We start from the raw sequence: 18,112 nt of genomic DNA on the forward strand, positions 1-18,112 counted from the left end.
GTACCACTGGGAATGTTCCAAGACCATTGGCCAGAAATCAATTTTTAGAAAGATTGACCCTTTACTTGTGTCTGAATTTCCCCACAGGTAAAATGTTGGTTACATAATGATAGTGACACCCATTGTGATGTGAGCTGAAACTTCAAAACACATGGATTTTCTAGCCAGCAACAATCTAGTAAGTTATAGGGGTTTTTTTTTAAAAAAAAAAAAATGCCCCGTTTCTGCACAGGCTTAGTCAGAAAGAACACCTGGGCTCAATTCCTATCAATTTGAACAAAACTTGTTCTGTCAGGGAAATGTCTCACAAAGACATGCAGAGGTTAGAGTGACAGGCTGGCCCTCAGAGTTGGGGAGGAATGGATCTGACAAAAAGCCCTGGAAAGCAAGTTAAAAGCTGTCAAAGTTATAGAGGGAGGAGAGACAGCCAGGCCCAACCTGTGGCACTTGGTTGGGGCCTGCAGAGCTGGTGTCCAGAGACCAGTGTAGACTCTGACCTTTGATAATGAAAGTGTCCATCATCGGCCTCTGCTTCAGGGCTAGCCCCCAGTGTAGCCCTTACTCCCCTCTAAGATTTCTGAGTCTTAGTCACTCAGTCACCTCAGAAATTAGCACTGCCTCGATTACTTACCTTCACTGTCCATTACTCAGAACTTATCCTGTAGCTGGATAATATCTTAGCAGAGTTTAGCTAGCTGGATAATATCTTAGCAGAGTTTATCATGCTATAATTCAACGTAGAGGTAGCAAACAGAGGAAAATGTGTTTGTTTAAACAATAGCAGATATCAAAGATGAGCTGCTCCTCAGGAGCCAAAGCAAATATCAACACAGACAATAGTCTGGCAGTCTCTGGTTTGTTATGTCCAAAATGTTACACTGAAGTCAATTATTTGACTTAACCAAGCATGGAAAAACTCCTTCTCAAGGTGGCTTGGCACCATCCTTTTAAAAAACAGTTGACTTAACTATTTTGAGGTGCCATACAGTGTAGATTTTTACCTGAATTGGGAGAGGATTTATTTTAATTCTTATAAATATTTTTCAGCTCTGTCTGGGATAAGGCTAAGTGACTGGAAACAGTTGGAGTCTTAGGGAGATTGCTACTTTTTGATTTGCAGCACACGCAGAGCAGCCCAGAGCCTGGTGCCAGCAATTCCCCACTATCCAGGAAGATTTTCCAAGGATGCGTGACTTTGTGTTTCCTCAGAATGAGCAGAGGACAGCAGAACAGCTAGTTGACTTTGTGTTTCCTCAGAATGAGCAGAGGACAGCAGAACAGCTAGTACAACCTCTTCCTCTTCTTGAGAAGCCATCAATGCCTTTACAAAGGCTCAGCCCTTGTGACATCATCTAATCCCAGTCACTTCCTGTAGGACCTACCACCACATGACCATTAGCATACAACACTGGAAATTAAGTTTCCACATCATAAATTTGTAGGGGGTATGTGTAAAAGGTAACAACCCTCAATCCTGGCACATAGTTTCCATTAGTTTCCCCAAAAGCCCTTCTTTGCTAATAATATAATGCTGATTCCTTCTGGGGATCCCCTGAGGTTATATAAGACCCCTCCTTCTTCCTATAGCTCTCTTTATTTCAAGTGCTTTGTTCTAACTCTAGTCATCTTCATTCTCTCCCAAGTTCTCATCAATGCCTCCATTCAAGAAGTCTGAATTCCACCTGTGTACAATCTTCTCATTTAGACTCTCTCTCTCCAAGTGATGATCTGAAGTTGTGAGAATACACATCTCTTTGTCCTCTGGCTTCTGGGTTTTACACAGTGTTCCATGGACAGGGTTATACAAACCACTGACTTAAATATTTTATCTGATATCTTTAGGTATATTAAGCCAAAGGTAAATCCAGCTATGTTACTTATCTGCAGTAGGAGAGTTAAAGCTTCAAAATTCAGCCCATTTTTCATCAAATACAAAGATTACAAAGTAACGATACTTTTTTAGCCATTATCCAAGAATGGTCCTTGAATTGCCTACTTCAGAGCCATGGAAAGAAGGAAGGGAGGGAGGGAGGGAAGGAGGGAGGGAGGAAGGAATGCTGACTTCCAAATATATTAAATATAAGTGTCTTAAAACTAAAATATAAAAATGTTTGCCACTGCGATGATAGTTACTTAGCAAAAGGCAGAGGGATCATCTTCTGTGAGCCTAGAAATCTCTGGAGTAAACAACAGACCCCCCCCAAAAAAAAATCACAGGTATAGTCACTTCAGCTCTCCAGAGGCAACGGCTCTGTGTGGCTCCATGAACTCTCCTGGCAGTAACTACTGCCTTGGCATTTACTCTCCTGGCTGTAACTACTGCCTTGGCATTCATTGCCGCAGGCATGCACAGTGGTGAGAAAGGTAAGGGTCCCAGGTACTTCCGTACAGAAGACTCTGTGGACCAAAATCATCAAAGGCCAAAGCTAAACCAGTCAGGAAGCTCTTCAGCTAGAGTAGATATTTTTCCTCAGTTCTCTGAGCACTGAACAATGGTAGTAATGCTCTCCACTAAGGAATCCTCCCTGATGGGACCAAGGTAGCAAGAATGCACTACCATTGTTTTATTCCCCAGTTTCAAGCATTGGAATGAGCTCTCCACAACCTTGTCTTTTCTGAAGGAAACAAGCAGTCTGAAAACACATAGGACGCATGAACTGAAAAGATTTATCTTCACGATAAGGTGGCCAGAGGATCATCAAGTTATTCTACCCAACCTAAGTTGCTCAGATTCTCTTCTGAGACTTGATTTTAGACCTCACATTTTGCTCATTCTCAAATCAGAGCTTCTCACTGGCTGAGAGGCTGTAATGGAGGTGCTTATCCATGCTTGATCTAATAGATGAAAGAACAAATCAAAATGTATCCTCAATCATTGTTCATTCACCACGTAAACACCCTGTTCACCAAAACCTGAACACTCTTTATTAGCACCAGGGACACTTAGTGAACAAAGGTAGGGATGGAAGCTGGAAGAGAGTGGGCACTACACACTTTCGACACAGAGCCCCTGTGCTGGAACTGACCTGAAACTCTCCTCTCTGAGGACTTAGCTCTCGCCATATCAGAAGGCACCATGCAATCTTCTGAAGAAGGGAGCAACCAGTAGTCCTCCCAAACTGTGATGCCTATGAGTCACAAAAATAACCAGCAGTGCAAAATAACCCTTAGGGTGCAGTACTGACACACATACCTTTAATTGGACTTAAGACCTGCTCAATAAGGGGGAAACGATGCTGGAAATGATACTGGAAACATAGCCAACTATCCAGGGCTAATGAAGTCAGGGACCGAGAAGAACCTGCAACAGCCACTGTATTAAATCAGCACAGTCCCTAACTACATTCTCAATATGTGTCCTTATACCCACAGACATGTGTTGTCATCCACACTCCCTCATCAAGAAAACTTCTGTTTGCAACAGAAGGAGAACCCTGATGAAAACCACAACCAATCAAAATGCAGTGCTGTGGAGCCCAGTCTCAATGGATACATCTGCAAATCAACTCCTGCATCTCAGGCTCAGAAGAGGGGATGGAAAGATTATTAAGAGTCAGAGGAACAAGGAGTTGGCTGTCAGATTGTGTCTTCTAGATGTGTCTGAAGCTACACCCATCAAGTTTCAACAACACAGTTGCCTAAACATTAGCTGAACAATGATGACAACGATGGCATGCTATCGTGGATGGGGAGAGCTCATGAGGCCTCAGCCCGACACAAGGGACTATAGGCCACTAAGGAATGCTGAGAGTACAGAAAGTCTTCCCCAGGGAAGGGCACATCCATTGATTGTCCAAACTGGATGGTCTGCCCTGAATTGTATTTCTACAGGTAACCCTATACAGAATGAACAGGTTGTATTGATATATTTAGAAATACACACAGGTAGCCACAGGGAAAGCAAAAAGACACTATGAATTTGAAAGACAGAGAAGTGGAGGGGGGTGCTATTTGTGAAGGTTTGAAGGGAGGAAAGGAGGATGTGGTGTGTTTATAATCTCAAAAAAAAAAAAAAAAAAAAAAAGGAGAGAGAAACTATGGATACAGGAACAAAGCCAGATGAACAACCCAAGACTTCCTAGGACAGGGTAAACATGTGGCTTTCTTTCAAATGAAATTAAAAGCCATTGGGGACCTAAGAAGAACAGGTGACTTTTATGTATACTATTTATCTATTTATGCAATGTCTGAATGCTTTGTGGTCTTTCAAGAAGCCAGTACAAACAGTGTCATTTAAGTTGGTCTGTAGACCAGTCTAGTCTGCAAAAGAGTGTGTTGCTATCTTTATGGAATACAGAAATGGGAAGGAAACATATAGAAAATTTTAATATATTTAAGTTATTTGAGATTGAAGAAAAAGTGACAAGTAACAAGATTATTTCATGTTTAAGACTAGTATACATGGTGTACTGCTGAGTTCACGGACGGGAAATAGGCAACCTTGGGTTTAAATTCCGATTTCACCCCTGTATTATCTTGGAAACCTTACCACTCCTCTCTAGGTTTCAGATACATCTTCTTTTTGAGGGTGCTGCCTCTAACTTCTAAGGGGTTTGTTACAGTAGTAATTCATGCTTCTTTCTGTGAAGTAAGAGCTTCATAGTAACGTGAGCACATCACTGCTCAGTTCTGAAGCAAATGGTGTAGACAAAGCCCAACACTATACATAACCAAGGATGGCTAGAGAAACTCCTTACATTGGTCACTACTACTGAGAAATAAGTACGGCACTCAGGAGTCCTTGGCTCTGCACTGTGGAGTTAATAAGAGCACAGCGTAAATCAGGGCTTGGACAAGTGTGTGCTCAAGGGAAGGAAGCTGCAGGATGAAAAGAGCCCTCTGTAAACATCCTAGAAGAGGTCTGATTTAATTTTGTCGATTTATTTATTTACCTAGGACTTTGGGTGGAACTTTCCTCCAACCGTGTCTAAGTGCTGAGAGCGAAGGGTACCAGCCCACTGACAGGGGTTATGAGCCCCAGCTGGAAACTCAACAGGGAAACTCTGTTAATGCCACAATGAAAGTCTGTAGAACAGTCCAAAGAATGGTGGGATCCTTTGGAGGTAACGAGGACATTCAATAAAAGAAGAAGGAAATCGGAGACCTTTTCATTTCTTACTAATCAAATAGCACAGTTTCCTTTCTGGAGATCAATTTTCATACACATATAATTTTTCTAAAAGCACATTTTCTGTCTACTAAAGAGAATCATTGTGAAATATTGTAAATATTTTTTCTGGAACCTGTGGAACTTCAGGTACAATAGGGAAAAGTGCAGGTAAAGTTACCTTGTTCCTTGCCATGGAAAGTGCCACCTTGTTCTAACTCATCCCTTTAAATTTTTTTCCTTAAGGAAAAAAATCCGCAAAAGACAGTAGTCTCTGCTCAGAACAGCAAGAAAAAGGCACCTGCCTTTGTCCCTTGTTCCATATTGGAATCTCTAAGGCACTTTAGAGAAACAAGGTGGTCCAAAGTGGTGATGGCTGGTTTAGGAGAAAGGCCTTATTGTCTTCCAAGGTTTTTCTTGAGACAGATGAGTGCTGGCATCCATTGTAGGCTCTCTAAAGCCAAGGGCAAACTTTATACAGATGGTTCGCAGGCCAACAGCCTGAGAGAGGAAGCCATGCAAACAAATCCCATTAGACGGGCGTCTCCTGATGCCAATGTGACTTTAGCAAAAGAACATTCTTCCATCTGAGCATCAGTGGATGACAAGATAACATTCATCAAGTTCTGTATGCTTCAACTGTTGTAGCAAAGTCAGAAGAGTGTAATAATGAAGTCCCATTAATACTCTTTTACCAAGCTGAGAAGAGAATCTTAGAGAAAGTCTGCAAGGATAAGATCCCACTATGAAAAGGAGGCTGTGAATTAGCTACTCAGCTTTATGCTACCACCTTGCTGAGTGTGGTGGTACACACATGTACACACAGAGTGCACACCTGTAAACACACCTAAAACAACAACAACAAAAAAAAAACCACAAACAAAAAAGGAAGCTGAGGCAGTGGGTTTCGATCTATGATAGAAAGTGGGTTTAGCTCTATTGATTTGTGCCTTTGGTGATGCAGTCCACGTGTGGTCACAGCATTTAAAGGAAAGCAACTATTCATCTCAAGTTTGGATGCAGAAGAAAGGAAGAAGAGAGACCACCCTCCTCAGTAAACTGTTTCAAATGCAGGTTAATATTTAGTCAATCTCAGTATTTGTTCATTGTGTTTACTAACTCACTAGTTGACTCATAGACATGGCAGGGAGATTCTGGTACAAAGAATAGTGAACACATTGCTCCTGTTGTGGTGTACTACTTGAAAATCACTCTTATGAAGTTTTGGGGAATGATCTAGAGCCAGGTCCTCTAAAGGCTGAAAAACAGGATCGTGCTTCTGCACCCAAAGATTTAATAACACATCAGTGGTCTCCGATTGGCATAGGGTGACATTTATTGTCTACTTTAAATCCAGATACTACAGTGATTTCTGTTCAAACAAGATAAGAAATCCACTTACTATGCAATGCAGTGTCTCCAGTCACCATATGGTATGGGATATGCCACCTAGACAGAATCCTGTTGCTCTTCTGACCTCTCTGGGCAAAGTTTATCAGTGCATCCCTGGCTCCAGGGATGCTGTTTCTGCTGCCTGGGTGACTCTGACAACCACACTAGAACAATGAAGCATGGCATGATGGCAGCTTGTGATGCCAGGACTCAGAAGGGAGGGCAGGAGGAGCATACATGTGAAGCTAGCTTAAGGGACATAGTGCAACTAAGAAGGGAATGGGGAACAAGAAAGAGAACAAAGCATGGAGGAAGGAGGAGAGAAGGGGGGCACAGGAAGAAGAGCCAGTGTCTCACAGACCCAAGACTGTGTAGCCTAATGGTTAAAGCTTGAGGGCTTTGTGTTAGACCTAGACTATGCCTGCCACTTGTTCATTGGGAATTGCCAGCAAGTATTTTAGTCCATCTGTCTCTCTGTCTCTTCAATAATAAAAGTGAGGCAGCAACCCTAACAAGGTTTCTGTGAGCATGCCAAAGTGTTTGCCAAATGTTACCTGGTCAAAAGTAAGCTAGATGTATCAATATCCACCTGCAGACAACAGACTGTTCCAAAATGATAGGCAATGAATATATGACCAACCAAGGGAAAAGAACCTGGAAGATCACCTCATAGATAATATCACAGAATCATAATGCCTCGGTGTCCTGCCTGATGTCAGGAAGGTCATCAGCAGCCACACCAGAATCCAGTGCTCTGCCACAGTGTCATTGGGACAAGGCACAAGAACTCAACCCTGACCCTTCACTTCAATGCATAGTAAAGGTTGTATCTACCTCAGTAGTTGCAATTTTTGAACTTCTAAATATTAACACAGGAACAGATCTTATTAGCAGGATGGTAAAGATCTATTTTGCAGGAGCTGGGTCTAAATGAGAACAGGGTAGGGTTCTAACCATCACACTCCTGTCAAAGGCTTCCAAGTGGACCTTGTTAAGGAAAAATAGCCTGGGTAATGTCCCAGGGTACCAGACCACAAGAACAGAGCTGGGAGATATCACTGCAAATGTACACACTGCCAGGTCTTGGTGAGCTATCCAACCCTGCCCATCCCAGATGCAGGAGGGGAGCATGTTGGGCGAGCTATGGAGACCCCAGAAATGAACCATTTAACAAAACCTCCACTTGGCAACGTTATCAGTTCAGCCTACCACGCCCATACCAATCTACTTCACAGACTCTCCTTCACTGACAGTCCAACCTTTCCCAGGGCACTTATCTTGTCAGCAGAAAGCTTACCACCAGTACCACCCCACACCCATGCACAAATTCCTTGTAGCTTTTTCTCAGTGCTTCCAGGATTGCTCCACACTCCCCAGTGGCTGTGCTTCTGCCATCATTCCCCTTGCTTCTGCATCATTCCCCTTGCTTCTGCCATCATTCCCCTTGCTTCTGCATCATTCCCCTTACTTCTGCCATCATTCCCCTTGCTTCTGCCATCATTCCCCTTGCTGCTAGATTGTGTCTCAGCTCTGTAACTCTTAGCCCCACCACCTCGAAAGCAAACTGCCAAAATCCCTTCCCAGTAATGGAAGCCTTTCCATGAAGCCAACCTACATTCAGATGGCTTTCACTAGCATCTACACTCCAGAGCCTTCTGTAGCTAAGGTTTCGGTCAATTCTCCGCTGTCTATTCATAATGCTTTCTCTTTTATGACCTCACATTGTGCCTGGCTAGCAAGTGTTCAGAACTGGATAAAGCCTAGTTTCTCAAGAAGTTGGAATACCACAGAAGAAATAGGTGTTCAGAAGATTTGAAAGAAGGTGGTAACAAATGAAAACCCAGCAAAGACTTGTTATGTGCCAAGTTGTCCTAACAGTTAACGTATTTTAACTCAGTACTCTAGACACCATCAGTATGCATGATTATTTATTATTAATACATTACAAAGGAAAACACTGGGGACCAGGTGGGCTGTTTTTATCCAAGATCATCCTGTGAAGCTGTGATCTGATCTTAATGCATCAATTATTATTGCCTCTTTGTCCTTCTAGATTGCAAATAGATCCATTTCTATCACCTTGCACAAAACTCAAGTCCAAGTGGATCCAGGACATCAATATAAAGCCACTTACATTGAACCTGATAGAAGAGAAAGTGGGAGGTACCCTTGAACTAATTGGTACAGGAGACCGCCTCCTGAACATAACTCCAGTAGCATAGACACTGAGATAGAAAACTAATAAACGGGACCTCCTGAAACTGAGAAGCTTCTGTAAGGCAAAGGACATGGCCAACAAAACAAAATGGCAGTCCACAGAATGGGAAAAGATCTTCACCAGCCCCACATCTAACAAAGGGCTGATCTCCAAAATATATAAAGAACTCAAAAAACTAGACAACAAAATACCAAATAATCCATTTTTTAAAAATGGGGTGGAGAGTGAAACAGAGAATTATCAACAAAAGAAACTCAAATAGCCTAAAGACATTTAAAGAATTGCTCAACATCCTTAATCATCGGGGAAATGCAAATAAACACAACTCTGAGATACCATCTTACACCTGTCAAAATGGTTGAGATATAAAAATACTGATGACAGCTTATGCTAGAGAGGATGTGTAGTCAGGGGAACACTCCTTCACTGCTGGTGGGAGTGTAAACTTGTACAGCCACTTTGGAAATCAGTATGGCAGCTTCTCAGAAAACTGGGAATCAATCTACCTCAAGGCTCAGCAATATCACTCTTGAACACATTCCCAAAGGATGCACAATCATAACACAAGGACATTTGCTCAGCAATGTTCATACATTATTCATAGTAGGCAGAACCTGGAAAGAACCTACATGTCCCTCACAACTGAAGAATAGATAAAGAAAATGTGGTACATTTACACAATGGAGTACTACTCAGCTGTTAAAAAAAAAAAAAGCACCACCATTACCAGATAAATGGTAAATGGGTGTAACTAGAAAAAAACCATCCTGAGTGAAGTCACCCAGACTCAGAATGACAATCACGGTATCTACTCACTCGTAAGTGAATATTAGATATAAAGCAAAGGATAACCAGACTACAATCCACAGCTCTAGAGAAGCTGATAGAACCAGATGCAGAGATTCAGGAATCTAGTAAATAGAAGAAGGAGGGAATAAATGAACTAGGGAGGTCAAGATCATGATGGAGAAATCTACAGTGACAGCTAAACCAAGCTCATGCAAACTCTTGAACTCTAGACCAACAGCTGTGGAGCCTCCACGGGACGGAAGTAGGCCCTCAATATGTGCAAGACAGTTGTGAAGTTTGGACCCCTGGCAATAGGATCAGGAATCCTTGTGCATGAGTTAGCTTGTTAAAGGCATCCCCAATGAGGGGATGCCATGCTCAGATTTAATGCAGAGGGGAGGGGCTTGGTCCTGTCCCAACTTAATGCCCCAAACTGTGTGGACTACCCATGGGAGCCCTTACCTGTTGCAGGGGATTGCATGGGGAGTGGGCTTGAAGGGAGGTGAGGAGAGGTGGGATGAGGGTGGGAGGGAGAACTTCGGTTGGAATGAAAATTTAAAAATTATTTTAAAAAGAATAATGGCTTTCTAACACTGTATCTTTCAATACACTTCAATCATTCTACCTTTGTGAACCAAAACATGCTCAACAAATAACAATTTTTGCATCAAATCCTCACTTACTGCCTTAAGAGTCAGAAATTAAAGATTGATTTGAGTCCGATTTCCCCCCAATAGTAAAAAGCATGCAACATAACTTTGCACTTAACAACTTCCTTTTGATGGAGGAAACCATAAATATTTCAGAAAGAATGGGCCTTGGGCCACTTGTAGTTCAAGCATTGTCTACCCCTCATTTCCAAATACTGACATATAAACTAGAGCTATCTGTATTGTGTGCATGACAACCACTGTGGCTATGATTTTGATAGAATCACGGGTTAAATATATAATTATATGATCACAGACACACAAAGTAGTCAATCACATGTTTAATTATTTTGTTAATAACTATAAAAGAATTTATGTCTCCCTCTTTGAAAAGTGATATTCACAATTTCAACTACATTCAAACTTAGGAAGTCTTTTATGTGATTCATGGTTTAAATAATTTGTCAAAAGTTGTGCTAATTCTGAATACATCAGAGATTTATCAGTCTTCCATCAAAATAGGCAGGGAGTGGAGGAGAGCTACAATTTGAAGATGTACACAGGGTTTACAAGAAGAGGAGGAGAAGGAAGAGAGGTAGGAGGAAGAATTTACCTGTGGCATGAAAAAAAGTTCACCACAAAACACCAGCCAAAATTTTGTTCCCAAGGAATCTTATACTAACACCACCCCTCATAAAATTTAAATAGCAAACAAAGTTTACGAAACAGAGAAAGGAGCCCCGATACTCCTGCTGTCTTTCCCAGCCTGAGAAAATTTTCTCCCCTTATCCAAAGAAGTCTGGCAAGAAGGGAATAGGCACAGGCTAGAGATCTCTGAAGGACGAGGATGACATCCTCTTGGCTTCAGAACTTACCCAGCTTGGTCTGTTCACTCAGCACCCGACTTTCCCCCACTTTGCCAGTTAGGATCAGGCGGCGGCTGGGTTTTTGTTGCTGTTTCTGTTCTTTTGATCGCAAAGCCCCATGAAAATTAAACAACTCTGTTGAATGTGATGTGGCCTCGCCTTGCGGGGGGGGGGGGGCGGGGTGCTGCGGTAGCGGGGAGAAAAGGGTTCAACCTTGGATTGCCGATTGCTTCTTGGGAAAAATAAATAAGTAGTGAGTGGCTAGCACGAGCCGACGTGGGAGACGTGCCTTGTGGATGGCAGGCCGGGAAGGGGCCCACAAACTTTCTCAGCACAGCTGTCCAGATGCGCTTCATCTGTTTTCCTGGCGGGGCACTGGCTTGGGATGCGGTTGGCTGCCAATCCTCCTCCCCGGTCGACGATTGGTGAAGCAGTCCGCCACTCCTGCGGGCCCAGTTCTTCTCCGCCTACTGGGCCACTTGCATCCTAGAAAGAAGCATAGCTGGGCGCGCTGTGCAGTCGCTGATGTGGCACAGCATGGCAGCGGGGTCTGGGGAGGGGCAGAGGAGAGATCGCTAGAACTCGAAACTTGCCACTGCTCTCGTCCCTTTGACAGCAGGCCTTGTAAGTAGCTACTTTTAAACTGAGTGATCGCGATCGTTTTGGGCAAAGAACAAGGCCAGCAGGTCAGTAACTTAACTCCCAGGCATTTTTCGACTGGAAGGAGTTGGAGATGCACGCTGCCCACGCCTCCAATAGGGCGGTACAGGTCCGCCTTAAGGCTTTCCAATCCACACTTTTTCAGGGTCGAGAAAAGTAGAGGTCAAGAGTGTGCTATTCGGGGGCAGTATTCTAGTGAAGGAATAATGGACCTTTAAATGAAATCCGATTTCATCAGAAATGTGATCGTTTGAGGGAGAAGTCCTGGGTGAGTGTTTGAAGGAATGATTAGAGTTCATTTACTGTTGAGGCAGGTAGTACTCGTGGAAAAGGCGAGAACTCTGGTTTTGACCTCAGAACTTTAGAACCGCACAAGAATGTTTTGATCCTGTGGAAGTGGTTGAAGAATCACCGGAAATGGGGTGGGGAACATAAAATATCTGCAATCTGCAGCCACTGGGACATGGAATGTTGACAGAAACTTGATCTCTGAAATAAGAAGTCAATGCCTACATTCAATGGGCCGCTTTTGCCTGAATTACACTGAATTTCTTCATTCACCTTAAATGGAGAAATCATCTCCATTGTCAGATAAAACCAAGACCCACACCCTATCCCAGCATGCCACAGATATCTCCAGACAATGCATGTTGCATTATTTCACTAAGCGTACAAAAGCTTACGTGTCATTTGTCATCAACGTGAGGGTTGTCATCAACGTGAGGGAGGAGGGGGAATTTCTTCTGATGCCTAAGATTTTCACTGCAAAGATTATATTCTGTGGGTTCCTACATTCGCTGTCTGTTAATAACATAATATGTAATCGATTACCATAAAGTTGATACTTGAAGCAACTCACACAACAGTTCTGGAAGGCACAAGTCCAGGCCTGTTTTGACCGGGTCACCTGCTCTGGGTCTCACAAGACTGCATTCTGGTTTCATTGTCATTCACAGGTTTGGAGGCTGAGGGACAAAGCTACTTTCAGGCTGCAGCAGGTTTTTTAGTAGAACTCATTTCTTTGCAGTGATGGGGTTGAATCCCCAATTTCTTTCAGGAGGTTAGCAAGAAGGGGCCCTTAGTTTCCAGGGTCTTGTCTTAGGTAGCTGTTAAAAGCTAGGCAATAGAGGACAAAGGAAGCTCCTCTGAGTTTGGATTAGATATTCAGGCACTTGCATTACCATGAACCTACTGCAATGTTACCATAAATCCACAAGGTCCCTCCCTTCTTACCAAGGGGTAAGAAGATTCCCAACACTTCATCCCTGTGGCAGCAAAGGAAACCCACGAAGAGATTGCCCTTGAATGTGGCTGTATAAAGTCATTTGTGTCTATGTTCAGCTTTCCGAATCATTTGTGATCAGTCAATAGTGCACAGTCTATAGTGGAAAGCTGCTTCACAATGACTGATCATCAGGATTAATCAGATTTTCATAAATTACTATCTTCAGGCATCAGATTTATTGACCACTAGGGCAGGTTCCTTAAGATAAAAAGATTCCTTCAGTTTTCAGGAATGCAGATTTAAGTTGACCCATAGCTGTGCACAACCAACACTCTTGGACTGACACATAAACTAGCATGAAGAGATTCTGAAGGGCAGACAGAAAAAGGCAGACTCACTAGAAATCTAAGTATTCCACAAAACACATCATGATAAGGCTTTGGGTTTTACTTTTGATCCATTATCAAAAGTAATGGAAGATGCAGATGCTCTTGTTTTAGTCTGAATCTGGGATATCCTTAATGCATGTATTAGAATCTGAGAAAGTGGTGCCATTAAAGGACAGGCCTGATGGAAAGAAGTCAGGCCACTGTGGAACATGATCTTGAAGGGTATTGAACCCCAGCCCTTTATAGTCTCTCCCTGTTTCTGTCTCTGTCTTCTTACTGGGCACGAACAGACTTCCTCTACCATGTGTTTCAGTCGTGATATTCTGCCTCATCATGTGATATTCTGCCCAAAAGTGACTGGGCAAACCATCATGGACTGAAATCTCTGAAAACTATAAGCCAAATAAACTTTTCCTGCTTTTAATTTGTATATTTGGTCATGGTGGAGTCAAAGCTGACTTTGTAGAGTAAGTAACTAAAATGCAAAATGGTATAGATATATATGGATGTGGACAGCCTTAGTAAACTTGCTGTCTGCTCCTTCAATAGTCAAGGATGAGGGAAGGGGAAGTCTAGAAAAGAAAACTACTTTTACACTTCATTTAATAACCACATCACTCAAGCCAAATATTAGTAAAAGTGGTGGCCCACTGACATCAGCAAAGGCCAATGGGCATCCTGCTGTTTATTCTTACCAGTCTGTGACAAGGGAAAGATGTCAAAGCACCTTACCAAAACAATAGCGAATACAATGCAGCAGTAGCTAAGTGAATTACACAGAAGAAGCAAGTAGGCTTTTCCCCGTGGATGCAAGTCCTGTTCCGTACTCAAAAGCCAATCAGCATAACCCTGTTATAAGTCATAAAATATCTGTGTGTGTAGACAAGCACTTAGCAAAATTCAGCATCACAAAAATTCCAGAGACATGGGAATAAAGAGGAAATTAAAAATTTTTGGCATGTACCCAAAAGCCCTTCATGTTGAATGTGAAAGCCAACTTAGTTTTGATACATGCTTTATGATTATATTTAAGCAACTTTTTTTTTCAGTGAAACAGAGCAAATGAGTGGCTGTTCAGGTTTAAGTGGGAAGGAATTGGCTATGAAAGGGCATCCTATGGAATTTTTGTGGTAATGGAATCATTGTGCCTCTTGGCTGTGCTAGGATGCTGCTAGGAAACAGCATGGCACAGCATAGTAAAGCTGAAGGAAAGTGGGAATGGATCCACGAATCTCTTCAGTTTGTTTCTACTCACTACCTGTGTGCCTACAACTTCCTCAAAAATAAAAGGCTTAATTTTAAGAAAGTTCCCATGTCTCTGCCTGACCTCCTCTTAGGCCACATTTCTCTGTACAGAAGTTTGGTCCCTTAACAAAGCCCTCTCCAGAACAAAATCATCTGTCTGCTACTCCTAGGTGATGTTTTGGATGGAAGAGGTTGAGGATTACAATTACTTTAATTAAAAGTTTGGGGTTCTGCCCTGACCATCATGGAGCATACATGGTGTTCATTATTCCTTTAATGGCAGCTACAGGCCAATTAGATTCACCTTGTAGTCTGCTGTCTGACTTGCTAAATTGGCATGATGAGGATAATGAACCCTTGGCTGAGTGCTCTGCCCACTGAGTCCACCCACAGGACGCTGTATGTACTCAAGCAGGGTCCCCCAGGATTTCTGTAGGTTTTATTGTAAGGTACTTGTCCTTCTTGTACCTGACCCTTGGACAAAGATGCTTAATGTTAATAACAAATAAATGGAAACCAGATGAGGCTACGGACACAATGACTTTGCAATGGTAAAAGTAGATCAGAGACTGTCATGAACAGAAGAACCACCGTAGATTTTGAGACATAGAGGAAGAATGGCATTAATGATACATTTTTTTCCTCTTAGAATCATCCTGAAGCTTCCCCACTAAGGAAAATGCCTTGATGCTAATCTCCCAAATTGCAATAAGATCGTTATGTTCTGTCATCCCATCAATATCCATTACCATATAATGGCCATTTCTTTTAACATTGCCAAGTCTATCTAAAACAACCAACAGCAGGGGATGGCATATACTTTCCCATAGAAAGCACGCGTTAACACTCTTGAGTGTCTTCTTTACTCTTGTCCATCACACTTTGGTATAAACAATGTCATTCTGTTACTGATGTGGACAAGTATGGCAACTTGGTTGGACCAGCTACCCTATAATCATTCTTCACCCAAACAAGGATTAGCTTCAATTGTAACTTACCAATTAGTGAGTCAGCAGCCCACACTGGAAATGCTGGCATACGTACTCTGACCCATTGTCCACTGATAGAAGCTCCTCCAAGGACACCAGAAATTGTCAGCAACACTGGTATTTCTAGTAATTTTCTACATATCCCCAAGACTGTACATCATGAGTAGAGCCAGGTACTAACCTCTTTCTCTCCCTAAAACATAATGAGCTCTACCCTAAAGGTGACTGTAAAAGGCCTATGAGTGTTTTAACAAATGTAACCATGTAACTTTGATTTCTAAAATGACCTGTTTGGAAAAGAAAACTAAGGGCTGGAGAGATAGCTCACCTACCACCAAGCCTGGTGACATGACTTTGATCTGCCAGGAGCAAGGGAATGATCCCCATAAGTTGTCTTATAACTTCCATATGTGCATTTTGGCATGTATAAATATGCACACTAAATAAACAAATAGGCAAATAAATAAAAATTTAGACAAGGGATCTTGCCTTAGTTATTTGGAGGAACTTTCCAGAAAGTTAAGTGACACATTACTTATATACATCCTATTAGCAGTTTAAAATACATGAGGAATTACCACTTACTCTAAATGAAGCCATTAATGACATCACCTTGTTTCTTAACAGTCATTCAGGTTAACTTCAGGTTACTAGCATGGATGGTTGTGGATGATGCACTAAGCCCTTAACACTCACAGTAGAGTCTGTCTACACACTACCCATCCTGTTGAATCTGCGTAAATGTTGTATACCAAGTGAAATGATGGAGAGAGGGGTGCTATTGGCTTAATAAGGTGGATTCCATTGTCGTATGACATTTATGCACCTGTTTTGATCCAGGGGCCTCTGCAGGAAGAGAAATGGGCCTTGCATCTGTACTATAGGGCAGCAGATGCTTGCAGGGCTGTTGATGTTGCTATATAAGAAAAGTGTGGTATATTTTTGTCCCTAACTCAACTGATTGTATTAACCAGGTTGTCTGATGACACAACACACTCAGGAAAATGTGTTCCTATTGAAGATGGTATAGAAGCAAGACAGTTTTCTCCATAGATGTCCCTATAACAGAAGCATTGACAGCTCTTTTCCAAACATCTTCTCAAAAATGTTTGTACAACCTGGAAAAGTGTCTCCTGGTGGAAATGCTCTTTCATTTAATAAAGAAGATAATGTCTGTTCCAGTGCAAAGCATGAAATGTTTTCTTTCCATATTAGGGCTTTCTAGGGTTGGGAAGCCACTAAATGTCCATTCATCCCCTGATCTTCATTGTGTATCCTATAGGGTTGGGGATCCTCGAAAGCACACAAATCCTGATGCTCTAGCTACTGATGTCATTGGGAATGATAAGCTATTCTTCATCTCTCACTCCAGAGTATCCATGAGACTGCTGTGGAATAACTTAGATGCAGCACAAAATCTTAGAACTTTCTCCCAGATTTCTTGGCTATCAGCATGGATGCCTACTGATCAAAGCCCTGTTGTTGGTACTCTAGGCTTTTGCTTCCAACTACTACCTTTCATATTTTACACGGTCTAGATTTTTTTTTTTTTTAAGATTCCAGGCCACTTGCTTTGCAGTTTCTCTCGACTGGGATTTTTTGATAGTTCTATGATTTATGTTGAAAAAGACACTAGACGAGGGAAAGACATCCATATTCATGCATCAAAATTAATATTATGAATGTGCCTATCCTACCAAAAGTAATCTACAGATTCAGTGCAATCTCTGTCAAAATTCCAGGTTTATCCTTCACAGAAATAGAAAAAAAAATCTTAAAATGTATATGGAAACACAAAAGGATGATCTCGAGGAGTTAAAGGTAGTTGAGGGATTCTGGAGAAAGTGAGTCATTGCCTTTAGTGATGTAAACACTGGAGTTACTCATTCTCCAGCAGATAGTTTTACATCCATACACATAAGAGTGGCCCTGTCTAATTAAAATGGGTCACCAATGATATACTCTATTATCTATTTATGTATCCATCTATCTACACAATATATAGTATAAATATTGTATATAAGTATATATGTACCTACCTAGTATTACTATAAATATATGCATGCATGCACATATTTTGATTTGTGGGTTGAAATGAATTGTTTTAAGTTGTTATTTTTTTCTTTTCATCAAAAAAATGCTATGGAATAAAATAATTTCCTGTTTTATTCATCAAAAATAATAAAATGGGTCACAAAGTAAAAACAAAAGCTCATTAAAGTGGAATTGCAAGTTGATAGAAGATTGGGAGTTACAGGGTCAGTATTTGTCCCCTCAGTCTCCGTGAGCCCCTATGAGCCCCGCTTAGTTGGTTCTGTGAACCATGCTTTCCTGGAATTCCCAACACCTTTGGCTCATACAGGTCTCCCTTTCCCTCTTGTGGTGGGGTTTTTGGAGCTCCAGGGGGAGGGGTCTGTTGGAGAGCTCCAGTTTGGACCCTCTCTCCAGCTGGTATTTGCCTGTAGGTCTTTGTATCCCACTCCCATTAGCTGAGAAGAAAATAAAGGAAGGAAGGAAATTCTATCAATAGATGATTCCAACTCAGGTCAGAAAAAAAGTCTTTGTTTTAATCTGGGGAGATG

General features: G+C 41.9%; 1 protein-coding gene across 2 annotated transcripts in view; it reads right to left on the reverse strand.

The window, feature by feature from the left end:
* Positions 1 to 11,403, reverse strand: part of LOC127227396 (transmembrane protein 45A) — a 73,334-nt gene extending 61,931 nt beyond the window's left edge. The window contains exon 1 of one of the 2 annotated variants that reach the window (XM_051191699.1): positions 11,032 to 11,397. The gene's annotated coding sequence lies outside the window, so the exon portion shown is untranslated. Of the gene's footprint in view, positions 1 to 11,031 lie in introns of both variants that reach the window. The other variant, XM_051191697.1, reaches the window with a different exon arrangement.
* Between the last annotated feature and the right edge of the window lie 6,709 nt (positions 11,404 to 18,112).

This window comes from Phodopus roborovskii, unplaced genomic scaffold (genome assembly GCF_943737965.1).
Source record: "Phodopus roborovskii unplaced genomic scaffold, PHOROB, whole genome shotgun sequence".
Classification (NCBI taxonomy): domain Eukaryota; kingdom Metazoa; phylum Chordata; class Mammalia; order Rodentia; family Cricetidae; genus Phodopus; species Phodopus roborovskii.